The sequence below is a fragment of the Sciurus vulgaris genome (genome assembly GCF_902686455.1).
Source record: "Sciurus vulgaris genome assembly, chromosome: 8".
NCBI classification, from domain to species: domain Eukaryota; kingdom Metazoa; phylum Chordata; class Mammalia; order Rodentia; family Sciuridae; genus Sciurus; species Sciurus vulgaris.
The window spans coordinates 23,479,651-23,503,220 of NC_136468.1; the positions used below are offsets into that span (position 1 = coordinate 23,479,651).

A 23,570-nucleotide genomic window follows, 5' to 3' on the forward strand; every position below is an offset into this window, starting at 1 on the left:
TGGACTATACTTCTTAAGATGCAGTAATTCTAGAACATTCCCCATATTCACTGTCTGACATAGAAATTACCATGGCAGTGGAAGGAAGGTTACGTTACGTGGCAAGTCGTGCGGGGCAACTTCTGCAGCCAGTGTTTCTGAGATCGTCAACAGAGAAGAGTGGGGTGGCCTGCGGTGGACGGAGGCTGGCAGCCAGTGCCCAGAGGGCAGGTGGGGCCCAGCAGGTCTGGAGAGTGCAGACAACCAGTTGGCAGCAGAACCTGCAGTGGAGAGATGGGTATCTTGATCTGCAGCCAAGACTCCTTCTGGTGGTGCCCAAGTGACCCTTCATGTCCTTTCATTTCTGTCCTCTGAGAGTGCAGTACTTAATTGGTTAGCACAGAAATCTCCCAGTGTATTCCTGGGAACACCAGATCTGCAGGATTTGCTATATGAAAAAGGATTCTGTGTTAAATAAATTTGGGGAAATTAAGTGTTCTACTATCTCTCCTGCAAATCCACAGTGTACAGTTAGCATTTGAAAGTCTGAAGATGTGGAGAAATCATCAGTTGATTTCTCACTTTATTTAACCAAGTTTTTGAAACTTATTTGAAAATGAAATTGGATCTCTAAATTGGTTCTTTTTCTGTTTTATTTGTTGTCAGAATATCACTTAACATAATTTGTGTGGAGTTCCTCTAGAGTATTTCTCTCAGGTTTTTATAAAATAGTGTTCATAATCTTCCAGGAAAACAATGCTATTTGTTACAACCAAAACTTTGTGTTGACGTCTAGAGTTGAAGTTGCTGCAGTCAGCACGGAAGTTTTACACTGGTCCTTATTCAGGTTTTCTTCCCAGGGGCCTGGAGGAAGGGAGCTATCATAAGGCCCTAGCCTTGCCCTGTTTTTATGAGATCATTCCTTTAAGGATAAACTCTGGGGCACAATTTCCAAAGTCTAGTCTCTGTTGCATCCTCTCATCTCCCATAGAGTTAGGAGAAAAGATTTGCCTTAGCAGCCAGATAGTAACTCAGTTAATTATTTTCTGTTAGCTGAAACATCTTGGTCTTATAGGGCTCACTGAGTGTAGAGAGAAATCAAATAGTAGTGTAATGCTGAAGATATTCAGGTTAGGTTTATGTTCTTTGCCTAGAGTAAGGACTCAATATTTGATGACTTGGAAGGATCAGGTGGTGGCCTTTGCAGTTGGGAGACTAGGGTTATCTGTGGGAGTGCCAGCCACACACCCCCCTCACAGCCCCCTGCACGTAGCTGAAGGACTCCTTTGAGACCGCGTTGATCGAGGCAGCATAATAGTACCTGAGGATCCCTAATCAAAGGGGAGGCAGAGTCATATGATAAAAGCTGAATCAAGTGTTAAGTATAAAGGAATAAGCTACAAGTGGGACACCAACAGGAACTGGAATTTAAGATTAGACTCTAATGTGAGAAGCAATTCTGGCCAAGTGAGATAGGCCTGGGCTGTTGAATATGAGTAATCCCTACATCCTGCCTTTCCAGGTATATGCCCAAGACAAACAGGTGTGTAAGAAGAGAAGTACAGGAGTATACCACTATTCTAATTTTTACAGATACAGAAATAAATAGCAAACATTATATAATGTTTGGGATTAGTAAACACTAAATTCAGGAAAGTGGTTTGATCTCAGTTATTAATGTATGATTGACTAGGACTAATTTGGAGGTTGTCTTCAGAGAAGATACTGTCTAGAATCTGTTTTTATTTAGTGTTAATGTCTGTGTATATGAGATTAACCAGTAAGCCTGATAGAAATACCAGGCTTTCCTGGAAAGATTTAAAGAGAACATGAGGTCTCTCCTTTGGCCATTGATGAAGATGAGGTACAGGATTGAAAATCCAGGTTGCTCTTGATAGGACTGGCATTAAAATTCAGGTCTTTCTGACTGCCATTCAAGCTTTCTCTTTCTCTGTACCACACCATGGACCTCTCTGAATGAATGACCTTTTCATTTATATCATTTTGGGGTTTTTTTGGGGGGGGCAGGGTACTGGGGATTGAACTCAGGAGCACTCGGCCACTAAGTCACATTCCCCAGCCCTATTTTGTCTTTTTTTTTAGAAGCAGGGTCTCACTGAATTGCCTGGCACCTTGCTTTTGCTGAGGCTGGCTTTGAATTCCAGATCCTCCTACCTCATTGCCTCTCAAGCTGCTAGGATTGCAGGTGTGCGCCACCACGCCCAGCGGAATTTTGATTGGAGCATTTCAGAGGACTCCAGGGCCTTAAGATATACATTGAAGTTTTAGCCATCACCAGATCACCAAGCCTTGCGTGCGTCTTCTCCGAAAATCACTTAGGTTCTCTCCACTTTTCTTTTTCCTTACCAGATATTTTGTAAGTAGGCACTATTTTTGTGGATTTTTGTTCTTGAAAAAATCTATGTAGGACAAATTCATAACAATAGTTGAACCTCCAGATTGAGACCCATTTATACTAATGCCACATGAAGTTCCCTTAAAATTTGGTAATTGCTTTGGTTACCACAGCATGACCTGAAAAGGCATTTTCTCTGTAACATGGTTCTTACCTGCTTTTGTTGAGTGAGCCCTTTTGTAACATTGCATACCATGAATTTAAGATCATAGTCCAAAGCAAGACATTTCTATAAGAGAATATCAGTGTTTCTTAAATTCTGTTTGTAGCAACAATCAAATGCAGACAAAATAAATCAATGAAAAGAGTCAGCGGGCTGAATGAGTCTTGGATGCTTGCAGCGCTCAGGCCTCCCTCCTCTTCCTTTCCCCTTTTCGTCAGCAGATGGCGTCTGGCTGTGGCCTGCCTCTCCTGCCTGTTTGGCCTGTTCCCCCCCCCCTTCCTCCTCCTCCTCCTCCTCCTCCTCCTCCTCCTCCTCCTCCTCCTCCTCCTCCACCGTCGCCTCCTCCTCCACCCCAAACCCTTGGCAAACATTTGTCATGAGGATGGATGCTGTTATAAAAAAGAGTCTCACTATGACAAGTTGTCTTTTGAAATGGACAAAAAGAAAGGAGGAAACAGGTTTTCGTTGCTTAAGGCATATTACTGCTGGCTCAGTTTCTCTGCTGACATATTTGCTAGAGAAACATTTTCCTTTAGAAGTGGATCCAATATTTTATTGTAACAGAGAGTTTGCCTTTTATATATTTTTTCATGTTGTTTTGCTGTAGATGATTCCCGTTGTCTTTTCTCTTGGGTAGCTGGGTACCTATTGTTTATTTTGCCTTTTTAAAAATATGAAGGCATTTTTTAAAGAAAAACCTTTCAATGTACAGGTAAACAGATTAAAATGAATTTGTATTTAGTTTGGAAGTAAAACTGATAAGGCTGTGATTCCGACTAGTCCCTTGGAAAATAAAGTACAGGTAAAGGTTTATGTTTATGATCAGGCAGTGAATACCTACGACATAATAAAGATCATTAATGACAGAAGATGATCATGCATTGTAAAACCAAACTCCTTGTGGGGCAGTTCGTGTGAGCCAATTAAATAGTCTAAGAAATACTCCAAACTCTACCCCATTTCCCCCTTTACCATCCTTTCATAAAAAACAAGTACATGAAATTTTCTTTGTTGTCAAGGATACAGATCCTAATTTACTGGTCCACTGTACTCCTTTAGGGTGAGTACCAGGTGAGCCCCTCAGCTTGGTGTGGCTGTGCGTCTGATGTTGGAATTCAGCTTGCAGCTCAGTGCCCTCCTCTTTGTGGTTCTCTTACTTCTACTCTATTTCTCTCTTCTCCCCTCCCCCACAAAAGTGATCTCATACTCCTCTGAGCATCTTCTACATTTATGTAAACTTTTCTTGGACTTGTCACTTCCTACTTTTTAGAATAGTTCTTTATATTATAGTTATTGATCTTAAAGCATTTTCTCACACTGACCAAGTACCTGCTTGGGTTCTCACATGCCCCCCTCTTTGACCCAAGTGTTATGGCTCCCACCAGGGATGTTTAAAATGAGGAAATAGCTTCTCAGCAACGTTTGCCAGGTTTACCAGGGCTCCAGCTTCAGTAGCTTATAGAGCTGAGATGGTATATTTCCCATGAATACAGAGAATGGGTAAGTTATCTTACTAACGATTCCTGCAGATATGTTGGCAAGAAACTTTTTGTCTTAATAGTGGAATAATCAAATTTAATGCACAAAAGCTCCTTAACCTTTTCTATGTACCAGAGTTTTCTAAGTGCTTTGAAGTTGATGGAGAATAGGAGAATCCAGTACTACAAAATCATCCAAAACTGTATAGAATGTTTTGGGCTTGCTGGGCATTGTATCATCTGAATTTAACTGTGAACCTTCACCTCCAGTCTATGAAGCTAGCATCAGAGACTTCACAGGAGCAAATACAAATATCCACAGACATTAGAATCCTGAAATAAGTTAGGCCTTGGTAACTACTCTTGTTCCTGAGTTTCCTTAGAAGTGCCAAGAGTGATCTGAGGAAGCCCAGTTGGGGTTTTCACTCCATTCTTTCCTCAACCATAGGCTAGCTGTGCTGTTCTAAAAACATCTGTAGAAGCTGGAGAGGAGTTGCGTTCCTGGGGGCAGGGGTGTAAGAAAGGGTATGAAAGCCATCAACTCAAGATTTGTAGAATAGATAAATTTCTACATAGAAACAAATAATTATTTATTTGGACTTTTTGACATGTATATTAGCCCATTCTGGTGACTATAAGAAAATAGCCAAGGTTGGATACTTTATAAAGAACCAAGATCTTCTTAGCTCACAACTTTTTTATTATTTTTTGGCTTATTGTACACAAGTGGGGTACAACTTGCATTTCTCTGGTTGTACACAAAGTAGAGTCACACCATTTGCGTAATCATACATGTACATAGGGTAATGATGTTTGTCTCATTCCATGATCTTTCCTTCCCTTTGCCCCCTCCCTACTCCTCATTTCCCTGTACACAATTCATCCTTCCTCCATTCTTCCCTTATCCCCTCCCCTCCCTGTTACTTATCATCATCCCACTTATCAGAGAAATCATTCGGCCTTGGTTTTTTGGGATTGACATATCTCACTTAGCATGATATTCTCCAACTCCATTCATTTACCTGCAAATGCTGTAATTTATTCTTCTTTACGTCTGAGTAGTGTTCTGTTACCACAGTTTCTTTATCCATACCACAGTTTCTTTATCCATTCATCTATTGAAGGGCTTCTAGGTTGGTTCCATAATCTTTATATTGTGAAATGAGCTGTTATAAACATTGATGTGACTGCATCACTGTAGTATGCTGATTTTAAGTCCTTTGGGTATAGGCCACGGAGTGGGATAGCTGGGTCAAATGGTGGTTCCATTCCAAGTTTTCTAAGGCATCTCCACACTGCTTTCCAGAGTGGCTGCACTAATTTGCAACCCCACCAGCAATGTATGAGTGTGCCTTTTTCCCCACATCCTCGTCAACACCTATTGCTTGTGTTCTTGATAACAGTCATCCTAATTGGGGTGAGATGAAATCTTAGGGTAGTTTTGATTTGCATTTCTTTTATTACTAGAGATGTTGAACATTTTTTCATATATCTGTTGATTGCTTGTACATCTTCTGTGAAGTGTCTGCTCAGTTCGTTAGTCCATTTATTGATTGGGTTATTTGTTTTCTTGGTGTAAAGTTTTTTGATTTCTTAATAAATTCACAGTTTTTGAGACTGAAAGTCCAAGATCAAGTGACCCCATCAGTTCTGCCTCTAGTGGGGACCTAATAGCAGATGGCATCATGTCAGGAGCATGTAAAAGGGAGAGGTCACATGACCTGACAGGAAGTCAGAGAGCAGGGAGTGGCCAGTCTTCCTTTCTTGACAGCCTTCTACCAAGAACTAACCAGGGTCCTGGGAGAACTCCTTGAAAGAACTACTTGATCTATTCCAGTGATGGTGCCCCTGGTGACCTTGTTAGGCTCCACCTCTTAAAGGTTCCCCACCACCTCCCTGCATCACATTTGGGACCAAGCTTCCTACACCAGACAGGAACCCTTGGGGAACAACAACATCCAAACGACAGCAGCACATTCTGTAGAAAGTAAGTTCCACTGGCCTCTCCTTGTTCCTGTTTGAGGCAGGAAGGACTGCTTTCTCTGGGCCCTTGGTCCTTTTAAAAAAAAAAAAAAATTTTTTTTTTGTTCTAATTAGTTCTACTTGTCAGTAGAATGCGTCTTGACACATCATAGGCGTAAACTTCTCCTCCTCCTAGTTGTATAGGATGTAGAATTCTCTCTGTCACAAGCAGTTAGTAAGAGAGGAATCAAGTTTGGTTCCAACAAGTGGATTTTATTCATGCAATACACAGTTAACTTAACATTCCTAATAATAGCAAGTCACAAATACATTGAAGATTCACTCCCTATTCACCTAGAATCCAATCCCCATGGACTTACTCAGTGCAACGTCTCTTAGCCAAAAAGTCACAGTAATACTTGAGGGGATTCTTCTCAGCCGTAGCCTCTCTCAGCTCCTTGGATGTCCCATGACTTAGAGGCTGGATAGCAGTCATCATCGAGGGTCAGCTGTCTGGCCTCGGTGACAACGGTCCATCAGCAGTCAGTGACAATGTGGACAGCAGCCGGGCAGTCAAGAGACAGAGCGATGTGGAGTTCTCTGTCATGGTGCTGCTGACAGTTTGCTCCAAAAGTCCAGGGGTTTGAGTAGTGATGTTCAGCCCAGTCATGCTCTGGTCTTTATTGATAAAGACCAGAACAAGACTAGACTAGGAGCCACCACTCAAATCACAGATAAAGGTTCATCAGGAGTGTCATTCTGCCACACAGCTAGTTTGTCACCAGGTGCCTTTTATGATTTTAGTTTTACAAGTGCAGGCAAATACCAAATACAGCTTATTATTACTACATAACACCCAACTATAGCAATTCCTATTATTTCCTTGTCTCATTACACTCTCCCACCTTTAAATGCCTTTCTCCATCTTACACTGCTTAATTAGGGAAGCATTTATTTCCCCTCAGGCTCAGCAGTCCCCTTTTTTTTGGTTGTAAATCAGAGTCAGAAACAGGTGTGTCCTCTGACTGTTGCTGGTCCTCTGAGTTACCACCCATGTGCTCTCAGTTCAGTTTCTGATGACTTCTGTTTACTTATCAATGAAATCTGGATAATAAGACCTGTTTCACCAGACAACAGAGAGAACTAAGCTGGAGTTCGTGGGTGGTCTTGCCCGAAACTGTGTACGTAGTTCTGTGTCTCTGGGACTCCGAACTTTTCTTGATTCTCACAGGGTCTGACCCTTTTCCCCCCAAATTAAGGATCTGTGCTTTAGAAGTCACTGTGCACCTGATAGGAGACAGAGGAGGTGCTGCTGTAATGTGGGAAGCAGACGGTTTCAGGCACATGATGACCACTCCTTATGCAGACCTTGTAATTGATCTTTCAGCACTCTTGAAAGTGTTGAAATTTTTGGAGCTGCCCATAAGCCAATTCCTCTATTTTTGCAGTGCCTTCCTCCTCCATTCTTTCATCTCTTCAACTCATGTTAAGGACTTTCATTTCCATAATTTTCTTGTCCTTGCTTTTGCCCTGGTGATATTTTAGGCCTACTTCTTTATTAATAAAGTCAAATTTTATTTTATAAGAGTAATTATTAATCCCCTTTCTCTTAGTTGAACCTAATTTTTTTTTTTTTTTTTTTTTTAAGTAAGCTGCTCTTTTGTTTGTCACAATCAGAAAGTAGGGTAAAAAATCACCCTTGACTTCTTTTTCCAATGCCTTATAGTCTAAACCAGGTAGCTCCTAGTCGTTTGGATGATCTTCTACATAACATACCTTCCCCAAATCTGTTGGATTAACAAGCTGTCATTTCATCTGCTCCTGAGTTGAGTTCACTGGGTGTCGCGGCTGCTGCCTCTGCCAGTCCCTGATTGTCTAGAGTGGTTGCAGTAAGATGGTGGCTGGGGATGTACCATCCAGGATGGCCTCACTCACATGTTCATGATGGGACAAGGAGAGGTTTTGACCTCTCATTCTGTGTAGCTTGCTTGGTCTTCATCATATGGCAGCTGAATTTTAAGTATGTAGACAGGACAAGCCCCAGTACGCAAGCACTTAAGAGCTGCTGCTTCCGCCATGCTTGCTTATGTCCTGTTGGTCTGGTCCAGTGTCCTTCTTATGACTGGCATGACACAAGGTTGTGATTACCATAGAGCATGGTTCACTAGGGACCATCAAAATAATATGCCATGCCAGCATACAGGAGTAAGGCATTGAGTATTTTTTTGAGTGCAAAATTGTTCATGACTTCACTGATAACAGCTGCTTTTGTACATGAATTTGCATTTTAATGCTCCTTTTACTGTTTATGTACATATATATTTATTTATTTTGATAATTTATTTGTTCTTTCTGGTTCCCCCACCATCCATACACACCCAAACATAACTTTAAATGTATTTTAAATCTGAAAGTACAGAGTTTTCCTGTAATTCAGGCTCTTATAACTTTTGTAGTTGGAAAAGGTATCCTGATTTTTGATTTTTTTTTTTAATTTTTTGGTTCAGATATCTATATGTTTTACCTAAATATCGAATATCTATTCTTCCCCTTGTAGCTACTTCTAGGCACCTGAGACTAGGGAAAATAAAAGTTTTTCCTTTGTTCTCAGAAAGTTTAGGTTCATATAGCTAAATTAAACACAGATGAGTTGAAAGAAGCTTGAGGTAATTGAGTGGAGTGTGATTTTTCTGTTATAAAAGTATATTTCAGCTGGGTGTGGTGGTATGTGTCTGTAATCCCAGCTGCTTGGGAGGCTGAGGCAGGAGGATCACGAGTTCAAAGACAGTCTTAGCAATTTAGTGAGGCCCTACATAACTCAGTGAGACCCTGTCATTAAATTAAAAATATGAAAAAGGGCTGGGAATGTGACTCAGTGGTTAAGTGCCCCTGGGTTCAATCTCTGGTACCAAAAAAAAAAAAAAAAAATTATGTTTTAGTACTTAACAAATTTTATTACTCTATAACTCTCCATTAATATCTTTAAGAATTCATCAATATACCATTGATTACTTGATATGGAAGGGGAAAGGATAGTAAAGGGTGAAAGGAGTTTTTTATCTTTTAATAAGAGTTTTTTTTTTTTAAAGTTCCAGAAGTAGTAGTGGATTTGAGGAGAATCAGAAACAAAACATTTTATAAAGCATCAATTGTATTAGAACATATCAAGGCAAATACTGGTTGTGAAACAGCTGAAGTGGATTCAGTCTTCATAGATAGAAGACTGAAAAATCAGGTCATTTTTCCAGAAATCATAATAGCCTTCCTCTTCCTTTGAAATACGCAAGGTCTGGTAGATGATTAAAATCACAGAATGGAGAACTGACTGCACTTAGACATGGATAGTACTTGGTACTGGTGAGGTACTGAAACAGTACTCTCAAATTGCCCCATGTGTGCACATCTCTTGGGACTCTCTAAATGCAGGTTTGGATGCTGTCAGGTTGGGCAGAGCTGACGCTCTTCATTGCTGACACATATGCTGTGATGGACATGTCTTCGGTATTAGTAATACTCCCAAAGTCTGTACCCAGGTAAGCTGCTGAGGGAAGCCTGCTTGATCCCCTTTGCACGTTGTTGGTACTGGACCTATATTTTTGCCATTGATCTCCAGCAGGACAAATAGAAAGCCTTTTAGCATCCTTTTCACATTTAAGCCATTCGTCTCAGGACTAGGAAGTACATCATAATTTAAAACGATTTACTTTGGGAGTAAATACTTTGTAGAAATCTGGACTCCAATAATGGATTTAACTTGAAAACAGAAAACTCTTTGGTTTACATCAAATTAATTAGTCCTTGGTGATTTCTCATCAAGACCCCTATATCTGAGTGTTGATAAAACTCCTACTTGTATCAAATTTACCTTCAGAGCTTAAGTAGGTAGAGACACACTGGCAGGTCAGCTTTGGCTGTGCCCCTGGTGGACATGGGGATCAGTATAACTGCATGACTGCCTGAGTCACCCACAGGACTTAACCAAGCAGGCCACCTGTAGTCCTTTCTTTACTCCTCCATGTCTGATCTGAACATATGTCTGCAGGTACTATAACCTGCATTACTTTTTGTTTGTGCAAAATCTTCACATTAGAGTCTTTTCTCCCAGACTTCCCTTTTATGGAGGGAAACATAGTAAATTTAACCCCATTGATCTGGCCCATTCAAATAGTACTGCCAAGAAAGAGAAATTTTCACTTAGTTAATTAGTAAATTGAAAAATTATGTACTGATCTCCTCCTGAGAAGTCTCTGCCAGTGATCCACTGTTCGTGGAACTCATGCTGGAACAGGTTTACTCTCACAGAGGCAGCATGGCTCATCACAGCAAGGGCTCTGGAATTAGATAAACTTGGATTCATATCCTGGCTCTGCTGTTACTAGCTCTGTGACCTTAGGCTGAACCTGATTTGAATCATTTTTCTGAATCAAATCAAATCAGGTGGGGATTCCCAGCTTCTAAGGTGTGTGGAAAATCTGCTCTCATGTTGTTGGGACCTCTCAATCCCACTCCTGGTGGGGCGTGAGACTTAGGGTTGTTGTTGTTATTTGGAGACAGGGTCTCACTAAAGTACAGAGGTTGGTCTTCAACTCTGAATCCTCCTGCCTCAGCCTCCTGAGTTGCTGGGATTTTAGGTGTGAGTCACCTTACCTGGCTAGCCAGGAAGAGGGACTTCTAACTGTCGTTCATTTGTGGTTGCTGCTCCACCAGTGCCCCTGGGGTCCAGCCAGAGGGGAGTCTCTGTCAGTAATCCTGTTCCACTGTGACAAGCTCATCTGGAGGGGTCTTTGCAGAGTGACCAAAACCATGTTTCCTATAGTCTCCACAGAGAACCCTGTTAGTATCTTCATCTGGAATCCTGCCTCTGCTGTTCTCAGATAATTTCAAATGATAGCAGACTTTTTTGTGTTTATTTTAAATAACTTCAGCATACTATAGTGAAAGGTCCACATCAATGTTTATAGCAGCTCAATTCACAATAACTGAGCTATGGAACCAATCTAGGTGCCCTTCAACAGATGAATGAATAAAGAAAATGTACATATACACAATAGAATATTACTCAGCCATGAAGAAGCATGAAATTATGGCATTTACTGATAAATGGATGGAATTGGAGGCTTATCATGCAAAGAATTCAAATAAGCCAGTCCCAGAAAACCAGAGTCTGAATGTTGTCTTTGATATGTGAATGCTGACTCACAGTGGGGGGTGATGGGGGTAAGGGAGGTTCATCAGATTGAACAGGGCAGAGTGCGGGAGCGGGGGAAGCGATAAGGGGATAGGAATGGGAAAGACAGTAGAATGAATCAGACATAACTTTCCTTTGTCCATATATGAATACACAACCAGTGAAACTTCCATGTATGTATGCTATGTCAAAATACATTCTACCGTTATGTGTAACCAAAAAGAACAAATAAAAATTAAAAAATAGATAACCAAGTATGGTGGCTCATGCCTGTAATTCTAGTGGCTTGGGAAACTGAGACTGGAGAAGCCTTAGTTCACAGCCAGCCTCAGCAAAAGCGAGGCACTAAGCAACTCAGTGAGACCCTGTCTCTAAATAAAACACAAAATAGGGCTGGGGATGTTGCTCAGTGGTCAAGTGCCCCTGAGTTCAATCCCTGGGACCCACATCCCCCCCCAAAAAAGTTGCCCTCAGATCTCAAGATTCTTCTTTGTCTGCCTCATCTCAGGTAGGAAATGCTTGTTTCAAGGCTGTAACCCTATAACTAAACTGAGGAAAGAGTTGCTCATAGTCCTTATCATAGTCACACAGGAAACATCTCATTCTTAAAATAAATATTTGCCCTCTCTCAGGTGGGACCCTGTCACAAAGACTTCTCACAGTGCCATGACAGCAAGGTCCTGTGGATGCCCTGGACCTTGCCTGGCACTGAGGGCAGCCCTCACTCAGGTGTGGTTTTGTGTTTGCCTGCTTGCCGTGAGGGCTGAGGAGAGCAGGCTCTGCACACAGGTGTTTTCACGAGATTCAGTTAGGGCTCTGCTTTCCTGTCGCTGTTGCACTCACAGAAGTTCCCAGATGTGCCCCTGGGAGGGCATGGGACCACCCTGTGGACTCACCATGATCTGCAGTTTATGAAAAGTTCACGAAAAGTTCACGTGTAAATTACTTCAGGCCGAATGTTTTAAATTATAACTTTAAAAATATCTAAAATATATTTGAACACTAGAAACAGATGTCTGTGATATCCTTGGGGTATTTCTGTAGGAGTATTGACTGGATGCCTGAGTTATGTTAGGAAAAATGTTTGGTCCCTATAGAATACAGGGGTGAAGTTTGGGGGACCCATTAGAAACAATGAGAAAACTAATACAACGAGAGAGTGAGTTTGTGTACAGAAAGAAAGAGCAGCCTGCCTTCCAGCGTAGGTGAGACAGTGGACTCTCCGGCTGGGAAGTCAGGGAGGCTTCCTGGCAGGGCTGGTTGGGAGGCCTCTAGGAACTCATAGGAGTGGCATATGGACTGTTAGGAGAAAAGATTGGGGTCCTATGGCATGTTGCCTTTTGTGAGAGTATGATTTCGGGAAAATAATGTAGATCTCATTTACCTTCCTAATCAAATTCCTGCGTTCATTAAATACATCAGCTCATTTAAAAATGGAATCCATTATTAAGCTCAAAAAATACCATTCTCCACATTACACTATTTAAACATGCCTGAGGTCTTTTAGAATTAATACTGACAGTGTTTTACTTGTTCTGAAGTATACTTTCTGAATGATAACTTTGCCCAACTTGTCTGCTCCTTTGATAAGCTACGAGCGTCATAAGTGTTCCCTAAACCCAGCATCCATAAGAGTCACAGCCATTCATCCATTTGCCCATTTTAGCAATCTTGAGAACCCACTTCTGTGCCAGGTCCTGGAGAGTTCCAGGCTCCCCCCAGTGAACAAGTCAGAACTGGACAGGTACATTGCATACCTGGAAACCACCGAGTTCTTATTATGAGCCTATTTAGAAAGATAACAGTATGTAGCTTCCCTGCAGCCAATAATAGCACAAAGTGTACAGCTCCCAGCAGCTTTTCCTCCTCCTGCCAGGGATCAAAGCTTTGGCCGGATCCTAATCCGGCAGAGTTTGAGGCTGAGTGGTGGTTCAAGCCGTGGGACCACTCTAGCCCTCCTAAACGTTGTGGCTTGTGAAGCAGCAGGGTTGGTGCTGTCCTGCCCATACAAGGAAAATCTTTGTGTGTGTGTGAATGTGTGTAAGTAAACTGGAAAGAGCTGTTGCTACAGCTTTGCCTTTTTGAAGGGCAGTACAGCAAGGCACAAAGAGGAAGTAGAGCACAGTGCAGATGCACAGCCTGCCCTGTGCACTAGCTGGGCGGGTGGTGCCCAGGTGAGGCCCTTAGCCTCTGTAAAACTGGCACGATGATGGTTGTACCCACCTCAAAGGATGGTTGAGGGTCAGATAAATCAGTACATACGGAGCCCTTGTAATCATCTCTGCCGCAAAGCAAGCATTAGATATTAAATTAGCCATGGATGTGCCCTGTTTGGCAATTTTCAGACCTGTGGTAGCCATGAGGTAAGAGTGAATGGGAAATGGATCACATGAATGGTTAATTCTGTCTTGCCCTCCTCACACTCCCTACCCTCCTGCCCCATGGTCCCCAGAGTTATTTGTTTTGTAAGGCTTATAACATCATATTTGAATGTTTGACCTTGAAAAATCCTGATTAAGTAGTTCTGGGCAAAGCTCTTAAATGGCTGGAAAATAATCAGGCCTCCCACAGGTACCTGCTCAGCCAAGAATTTGTTTGCCCCAGAAGCCGTGGGTGGGCGGAATGGAAGCCGGCCCACACCCAGGCTATGAGGACTCAGTTCAGTTCCCGCTGGAATCAGTGCTGTCAGTCCTTCTGGTCACTTCATTTCATTCTCAGGTCTAGACAAACATTTTCATTTAAAAAAAGACCTTTTCACTCTTTTTCCCAATTAAGGATCCCCCGCCCTTCCCTGTTGGTTTGTTTTCCCAAGTGCTCCTTGTTTCCCTGTGGTGTGCATATTTCTGCCAAGCCCAGGAGGGCGACCTACTAACAAGGTGGTGATGTGGGTGCTGCACTTGGTGCCTGAATTTGTGGCAAGACCCTCTGAAAGTGGCCCTGAAATCTCTTTTGTGGTTGGAAATAGGGATGTCTTCCTTGCTTTCACCCTGGGGCACATCACAGTCCTGGCTGTGACCAGAACTTTAACGACTGAGGGGTGGCTGCAGGCATCTGTGTTCTGTATCCCAATAAGAGGAGGCTCTGCCAAGAAGGGCCGTGTTCAGCAGGGGCAGCTGTTTTAGGCTGCTTGACATTTAGTGACTGCTCCGGCTTAGGTAATGTTTTTCTCGTTTACAGTTTCTGTTTAAAGCTGAATCCTGTTGTCCTATTTAATTAAGCCCTCTTCTTAGAGCAGGTGCGCGGTGTTGTCTTCACAGGAGAGCTGGTGTGTCAGCGGCTCCTGTGTGAGGCAGTGTGGGATGGGGCGGGCAAAGGACTCTGCCTGCCTTGGGAAGCCTCCTGGGCAGAGCATCCAGGCAGGCTGAGCTTAGAAAGTACTTATGTCTCTGAGCCTGTTTGATCCACCTACCCTGTCAGTGTATGTCTCCCCACCTGGTATGAGAAAAGTGAGTGTGCAGCTACATGGGACAGAGGGGGACAGGCCTTTGGGGTCCCTTGCCCTGTAGTTAGAATCAGATGGGTCTTCCCCAAGAGTAGGCATTCTTCTCTCTATAACTTGCTTAGAAACTTGGGGACAGCAAACATTCACTTTGAATTTTGCCACTTTATCTCTACTAGTTTCCTCAAATTTAAGCAAGGGCTGGCAAAATTTAAATGTGTTCAAAAAGTTTCATTTTGAAAATGAGATCCTGTATACATATAGCCTCAAATCTAGAGTAACCCCCAGATGTCCTGTTCCTGAGCCCATTTGCTGCCACAGCTCCCTGGTTAGGGATTTTTGAGGCTTGGCATAGGTAGCTTTCAACTGGAAGCAGATATGTGTTATGTCACTCAGTTCAGGCCACTTCCTACTGCCATTTAAAACCCAGAAGATAAGAAGAAAGCCCTATGATAAGAGATACATGTGGACAATTGCTGAACCATACTGCCCATCTCTATTTTACCAAAGTAGCATGTTTTTAAAAAAGATGTGCTAAAATAAGTTTGAGATATAATTTAGAAAACCAGTGTTGGGCTACAAAACTTGAGCTAATGATTCTAAAATGTATACCTTGAAGCTATTTTTAAAGTAAGTCTGATGACGTAAGATTGCCTTCATTAACTCTTTCCAGAGTAGGCCATTCTCATTACTGAGACTGTCCACTGAGCTCAGGGGCTGGCATTTCATATGCAAATAGATCTGCCACCCACGGTGGGGAGGCCTCCTCCTCTTTTGTTAGGCCTTGCCCTGACACCAACCTGGGTTGGCTTGAACTTTACAGAACCCTGCGACCATTCTGACCATTCTGTTGCTACCCAGGCAGCAGCCCAGAAAAGAAAGGGATAGTGGAGGGCCAGACTGTATAGGAGATGATGGGGATGGGCATGTGTTTCTGGCCCCACCTTCAGGAAGAATGGGGAGAGGAGGGCCAAGGTGGCCAGTGCTGAGGTGCACACCCCACAGAAGCAGAGTCTCGCACACAGGTCCATGTGTCTGTGGGAACCATGCCAGTGTGGCTTAGGGAAGTTCTTTCGATTAGTAATTAGTGTTCCTAGGCAGTGGTTCTGTGGTTCCCAGATTTATTCACTTGTCTGTCACTCCCCTGAAAAGTCCCAGGTAGAATGGCTCTTCATAGAAGTAACCACAGAAGTCATACTTGTCATGTTTTAGAATTGCCATCAGTGGGCTAAAAAAGCAAATGAACTTGGATGTTAGATTCTCAGAAAAAAAAAACGAACAGTTAAATCCTTTGTACTAGTTAGTAAGGAGAGCAAAGGCTTGCATGAATTAGGGCAAGTGTCAAGACAACTTACTTTCTGGAGTTCCTAGCTTGCAGGCTTACAGAGGGTTGCTGGGCTGCTTTGTCAGTAGATTCCTGACCTTGCTTTAATGATATTCCAGACTTTAGGGAAATGCTCTGGGCACATTTTCTGCAGGCTTCCCATTAACTACAAAAGATAATTTTTAATTTAAACTTATAGAGAAGATTATTTGTATAATTAAGTAATATATGTATAGTTATGCAGAAATCAAACTAAGTTATTAGGGCTGTTTCTAAACAGGCAGCTATAGCAGTAAGTAGATTTACACATACACAACATGATAAACCTTTAATGAAGGCAATAGTAATTCTTGTCTTTCTTTGTAGAATAAGCGCAATCAAACTAACTTCCCTCCCATATCAGAATTCCTTCTACAGTATACATAACAGGTGACAATTTAGGCATCATTGTCTGTCTTTTCGCTTTCTTCCTTCTGTCATCCAGTGCATGCTGCACAAATCACTGTAGTCAGCAGTGTGGATGCCCAGGTAACTAGCACGTGCTCCTGCCCTCCAAGATCCACTCTTAAGTATTGACAGGAGAGGGAGATGATGCCTGAAGGGGGCATGCTGAAGCCACCTGCATGAGGGGCCAGCTGTCCATCCTCTGCTCAGAGCAGGGAGAACACAAAATTCACAGAAGATTGGGTTGAAGCTGAGTTCTCAAGTGTAAAGGGCTGCCCTGGAAATGCAAACGCATTCTAGAGCCATAGAGTTACGAAACCACCTTTGGGGAGGTGACATACAGTCTGGTTTGTTTGCTGGAGAGGAACAGGGTAGCAGCTCAAAGCTATCTCAAAGGTGGGAGTTCATCACTTCACAAAGTATTTCCTTATGCTGTGCCCGAGTCTGTCTCCTTTTCTGGTTCAAGTTGCAGGAGCTGTAGAAAACGAGTCCGTCTGCTCTCTGCCACATACTTTATGTGTAGGTGGTAAAATTTGCCCCAAGCAATTATCCTTAATATACAATTAGGCCTGGGATTGTGGCTCCGTGGTAGAGCACTTTCCTCGCATGTGTGGGGCACTGGGTTTGGTCCTCAGCACCACATAAACATAAAGGTATTGTGTTCATCTACAACTAAAACATAAAAATAAAAAAATGAAGTTTGAGAAGCTCCGCTGTAATGCGGATGGCAGTCCCTGATTCCCCAGGAGTGATTACCTGTTTTGGCACATTCTGAGGGGAATTGCACAAAAGGGCACATTAGCTGTGAGTTAAATATTGAGACTCAGAGTTTAATTCGGTTCAGAGACCAGGCCAACAGAGGGGGTTGAACTAGTGTTCCGTTTGGGGACAGACAAGGATTTGTTATGGAGCTGGTGAGATGCTCCATGACTTGATGTCAGCGGTGAAGGGAGAGTCCCTGCCCTGGCGCAGAATGGTTTTCATGACAGTTGCATGCAATGACCTCCCTAAAGTCTTTCTTCCCTCACTCCTGTTCATCAACAGATCAGTTTTTGAAAATTTTCATTATGTCCATTACTTTCCATCACAATTATCATGCGTTCCTCAGGGACCAAGTTTTGGTGCAGAAAAGCATGGCTTCCTTAAAAATGTCCCAAGCATTGCTTTTGGGCTGACCTTAGGCTGAGAGAGCTGAACCATTTCAGGATTAGACCACATTGACCTCTGTTTGTATATTTCCCTCGATGTTCAAGGGGGGAAAACGTGTTAATGGAGTTAACTACCATGGCCACATAACTAGGATGGTCTTTCCCCTTAGCTAGGGAAGAAGTCTTTTGTTTTTCAGAATAAAAGAAAAATGCTAATATATGGTGGTGACCTATATAGGAAGTACTTGTATATTCAGTTCTCGTATGTGATAGAGACTTACGTTTATTGTTTGATCTCTTCCACTCTCTGCAAGAATCATATATTCTATACTAGATTAAAACCTATTTTTTTTGTAAAAGTGATAATTAAAACAAATACAACTAGTGATTGCATAAGCTAGCTTTCCATCACTATATTAAAATACCTGAGATAATTAATTTACAAAAAGAAAAGGTTTATTTTGACTTACAATTTTGAAGGTTCTAGTTCCTGATCAGTTGGCTCCATTGCTTCAGCCTGTGGTGAGGTAGCACGTTATGATGGGGAGGGTGGGCAGAGCAAAGCAGCTTACCTCACTGTCAGGAGGCAAAGGAGAGAAAGAAGGTGCCAGGGTCCCACAATCTCCTTTGAGGCACACCCCCAGCAACATAAGGACCTCCTACAAGGCCCCATCCTCAAAGATCCCACCCATCACAATCACCTGGATTGTCCCAGTAGCCCAGGGATGGGTCTTGCTGCTCCCCGCCCCCCCCCCCCCCCCCACCACTTCAGTTTGTTCCCAGCACAACAGCCAGATCTCACTGCCTCTGCCCAGAACACCACAATTGCAGCCCACGGCTCCCAAGATAAAAAGCCAAAGGACTTTCGTGTCATATTATTACTCAACCTCTGACCTCACATCCTACTACCAATTCCCTTGTGTGCTCCAGGATAGGCAGACCACACTTAAGCCTCAGGCCCTTGTACTTGCTGACCCCTCTGCCTCGACCCATCTTTTCCAAAATATCTGCATGACTGTTCCATACTGTCTTAAAGTCTTGACTCATAGGGCAGTTTCTCATTGAGGCCTGCCTTGATCATGACTAAGTGTTTATCCCCCTCTAGGCGCGCGCGCGCGCGCGCACACACACACACACACACACACACACACACACATTCCCATTTGCCTTCCTCTCCTTTACTTTTTTCTTTGTTTCTTGTTTTTCAATCCTGGGGATTGAACCCAGAGCTCATAGACACTAGGCAAGTACTCTATCATGAGCTGTATGCCCAGTCTTCTTTAAAGTTTTATTTTGAGACAGGGTCTTGTCAAGTTTCCTAGGCTGGTCTAGAACTTGTGATACTCTAGTAGGGTATAGTGGAACACTCCTGTAAACCCAGCAATTTGGCAGGCTGAGGCAGGAGGATTGAAAGTTGCCAGCCTGGGCAATTTAGTGAGACCCTTTCTGGATGGATGATGGATGGATGGATGGATGGATGGATGGATGGATAGAAAGAATCAAACAAACAGTCCTGGGGGTGTGGCTCAGTGGTAGAGCACCCCTGGGTTCAATCCCTAGTACTTCAAAATCAAAACAAACAAGCTTGTGCTGCTCCTGCCTTGGGCTGGCAGCAGGGATTGCGGGTGTGCCCCACCATGCCAGCTTGCTTTTTTCATAGCACTTACTGTCAACTAATGTGTTTTATGATTTTCCTATAGACTCATTGTTTGTCTCTTCCCAGAGTGTTACCTCCAGGGCTCTGTCTGGTTCAGTGTGTCCCCAGCACTTGGACCATGCATAGCTTTTTTGAGGTGCACACTGTTGAATAAATGAATGGAAAATGAAAAATTATACCCCATTTGTGTACAGTGAATCAAAATGCAGTCTGTAAAAAATTTTTTTAAAGTGTATTTGTTAGCCAATTAAAAAAAAACATGAATGAAATTGACCCTCTTCAGCCCATGACTAGATGGGAATCTTAGAGCCCTTTGCATTGTGGGGTTTCTTTCTACCAGTTTTGTTCTCATTCCATCTCCCAAGAGGACTGAAATGTTAGGGAAACAGCTTTTAAAAATTAGCCACAGCTGTGAGCCATTTAAAAATTCTATGCAGTGAGTTGGGAAATGCCAATTAATTGTTGATTTGTAAGGCAAATGGGAGAATAGCTGAGTCAGCACACCCGGGTCTCCTGTGTGCCACGCAGGGTCAGGCCCGGGGACAGAGGAGCTGCAGCAGGCGCTTCCCCAGGGACCTTCACGTTTTCCCTCTGCCTGACACTCAGTTGTGGCAGTGCCTGAAGCAAATTCAGTCTTTCCTGTCCTGCTCCTGGTGTGTGTGTGTGTGTGTGTGTGTGTGTGTGTGTGCGTGCGCGCGCGCGCGCACGCACGCATGCATGCATGCACATGCGTGTGCACATCCACTTGCCAGTGTTGTCTCATTAAGAGCTTCCCTTGGTGACGTGTATGTTTTCTTTTTTGTTGATGGTGTTTCTTAGTAACCCACCACCAGAGTCCCCTCTGCACAGTTGCTGCTCAAATTTGTCTTGAACTTTGTGCTGTTTCTCTTTTAATAGCTTATGATTTACTTTGCTCATGGAAGTATAGGAAACAAAAAAAGTGCAGACATCAGTATAGACAGAGCCCATCTCCATTACCAGTGCTTCTGGGGTGGCACAATGGGGAGAACAGTGCCCATTCAGCAAAGCCACAGGGTCTACATGGCAGAATTACCCCAGCAGGTTCTGATAACCCAGAGCTGTCAGCCTGCCTATTGAACACCCACGTGGTAGGCCCTGCTAATGAAATGAGCTCAGTGTCCATCCTCACGGAGCTTGCTTATAGTCTAGTGAGAGTGACAGACTTAACTAATTAATATGTGAACTGTGGTAGGAGCTACCGAGGAGGAGATCAGGGCACTCTGAAGCCTAAATAGGGCAGTTTGGCCTGATCATGGGATCATGTACTTTGAGCTATGATCTGCAGTTTACCAGGCAGGCACGTGGGGGGATTTTGGAAGAATGGTGTCAGAGTATGTGAATTAATTTCCAAGCAGAAGAAGTAAGGGGTACAAAATCTCTGGCATTGAGGGACCTTGTCTCACGGGAGCAACAGCAGTCCAGTGTGGCTATGGTGAGAGATTGACCAAGGAGAGGAGCATGAGGAGGAGTTGGAGAGGTGAGCAGGGCCAGATTGGGGCTGAGTGTCAGCTCTAGTGAGTTTATCAGAAGCCCCACACAGAGCCTTAGAGGTAGGACTGAACCATGGGGCATTTTATAGTTTAAGATGTTTTCTGTGGACACATTGTGGATAATAGATTGGGAGGGAGAAATGTGGAGCTGGTAAAACAGCTGGAGGTGTTTTGCATTTGTCCAGGGGGAGGACAGGAGCAGCTTGGAATGGGGTGGTAGTGAAGGAAGAGCGGCCCAGCACTGAGGTAGTGGTCGCTCCAGTAGGCTCACTCAGCAGTCTCCTGCTGTAGATGGACCTAGTCTTTGACTGCCCTGGGATTTGCTGGCTCTCAGGAAATTATCCGTTGATGGAAGAAATGGGGACGTATTGGTCAAAACTGGATGAAGCAAGTGTCCAGGCTGCCTTGACAGTTGCACTTCATTGTGAATGATTTACAGACATTATGTCTTTATCAGTTCTTGTGAGCTTGATTAGCATGTGTCAGTATTGATAAACATGATCAGTTCTGGAACTTCAGTGAGGTAGACTTTTGAAGCCAGCAGAGTTGAGGGACAAAGCCTGGATAGTCATGAGTTCTGCAGGATGAAGGTCACCCAGAGCAGAGTCTCTGAACAGCTGGCTTTCCTAAGCAACACCCTGTTTTTGGACAAATGCTTTCCTTTAGAATGTTTTATAAACATAAGCAAATCTTTAAAAATGCATCCATCATTTGGTCCTACCTATAGAACTGAAGTTATTTCAGCTGGGGATGGGGAGAAGGTATTGCTTACCTACTAAAAGGAACTTCAGTGGTAGTATGACTTGATAAAAATATTAAACTCAGAAGGGTACAGAGTCAAGGAGGATCTTATTCTAAATTGTCTTCTTTTGCATCTAACTTTTTACCATGTCTGCTTACTTCCCTTGAAGCCCGAAAGTGTCTGTTTCTCAAATTCTTTGTTACTAGTACATGCAGGGATGATATCTTCTTAATGGTTCTAGTTAGAAACTCAGTAACATGAGGCAGCTGAAATAATGGACTTCAGTTTAATGCTTCCAGGTTTCCAAAATAGCAAATAATGATGTGAAACGTGTGCATTTGTGCTACCCACTAACAGTATTCTCCTTGTCTTTTGTAGCAGAAAAATGGAATGACCAGAAGTACTTTTAATGGAACAGAATAAAGCACTGAACAGGTAACTGAAATTAACAGGAGTTAATGTATATATTTGTTACGCACATTAAAATGTAGTCAGTAGTATATAAATGTTTATTCTTTTAAATGTACCTAAGCCCCAAGCGCACCAATTTCTCTCTCTCTCTCTCTCTACACACACACACACACACACACCCACACACACACACACACACACACAAATTCCCAACAAAATGATGCCCTTTGTCCCTAAAGCATGCATGAACATCACTGGTAAGTTCTGACGTGGCCTCTCTGTGGCTGGTCATAGTGGCCCTGAGAAACTTCACATCTAAATCTCTGAGAACCAAGTTGCTTTTGTTTTTGGACATCTATTCATGATGACCCAAGTGTCAGATTGGTTTGTTTTGAAACAAAACAAGCTTCTTTAAAACTCTTGAAGAAAGTTAGCTATCATTTGGGAAATGGAGCATAGTTTACAGGTGGTCATGGAAATTGCATAGGACGGTCACTAACGACAGCAAGGATAACACTTCTATTTCCTGAGGGTGGCACGAGATAACCTGGAGTAAGGAAATCCAATTTCGAACCTGCCAAAGCCCTGGCTTCACATAGGGCTGTCGGTGCCACTGAGGCCTCCTGCCATGCTCAGCTGACACTAAGAAGGGCATATCCTGTGTCGAGTACTCTGTTTGGCAGTGGGATTCAATGTACAAGTGCTGGAAGGAGAGCCCATGGTCTGACATGGCAGTTAGGTGTTTGGGGTGTCACCTGTGGCTGTGACTTGTTGGAGGTCTCACAGTGGACAATATTAGCTTGGGGAGAGCTGGGCCTGGGGGTGCGCTGAATACGTAGATGGCTCTCATGCCTTTCTGCTGGAACCCACGGGAGGACCTACGTGTTACTTAGGACCCAGCACACATAATTATGCATGTAGGGGTTTTCTGATCTATTGTATTCTGTCACTTTTTCTTTTTTGTCTTTTTTTCCTCTTCCCATGCTAGTCATAACATACAAAATGTATTTCATACTCTTCTAGTGAGTTGTCCTTTGACAAACTTTCAACTTTAGTTCTTTGGTGGGAATACACACTTTCTTGCTCTTCTGACCATGTTCTGCACCGGTGTGCACGAGTCCGTGTCCCCCACACCCCTCAGACCTGCCTTAGCTTTATTCTTTGTGGTCTGAACTCGTTCCTTCCTTGTGCAACTCAGCTTCTGTTTCTATTTTCTCACCTACCATTCCCTCCTCAACCTCTTTCTCTTTGAACTTTGATGTCTCCTCCTGACCAAGAGCCAAGAATCATTTTATTTACCATTTAAATGAAGTAGTTCCCTCTGAACTGTTAGATCTTGCATGTTAAATAGAATTTTCAAAAACTTACTTTTCACTAATTCCTGTAATGTTTAGGTTCTATATTCTGTTTCTCAGAAGCATAACTACTCTGATGGGCTAATCTCATAATCCATGGTGCAGAGATTGCAGTTAAAGCAACGGTGCAGAGATTGCAGTTAAAGCAACGGTGGGGTCTTCTATTCTTGGTTGGTGCCGTGGGCTGCAGAGAGACACCTGGTGGCCAAATGTAGAGTCGCACTGCTTTTCTGCTCTGAATATCACTTTTTGCTTTAGGACCTTATATTTTCATGGTCTGTTGATAAGAACTGAGATATATTGGGGTGGGGGAAGGATATCTCAGTAAAACCTGAGTCCTGTGCTTCATACAT

General features: G+C 43.1%; 1 long non-coding RNA gene across 1 annotated transcript in view; it reads right to left on the bottom strand.

Moving 5' to 3' along the window:
• Positions 1-168: 168 nt before the first annotated feature.
• Positions 169-23,570, bottom strand: part of LOC306667527 — a 159,459-nt gene continuing 136,057 nt past the window's right edge. The window contains exons 2-3 of the long non-coding RNA XR_013765586.1: positions 2,892-5,165; positions 169-2,846 (exon numbers count right to left, since the gene is read on the bottom strand). This is a non-coding gene — a long non-coding RNA (uncharacterized lncRNA). The remainder of the gene's footprint in view (positions 2,847-2,891; positions 5,166-23,570) is intronic.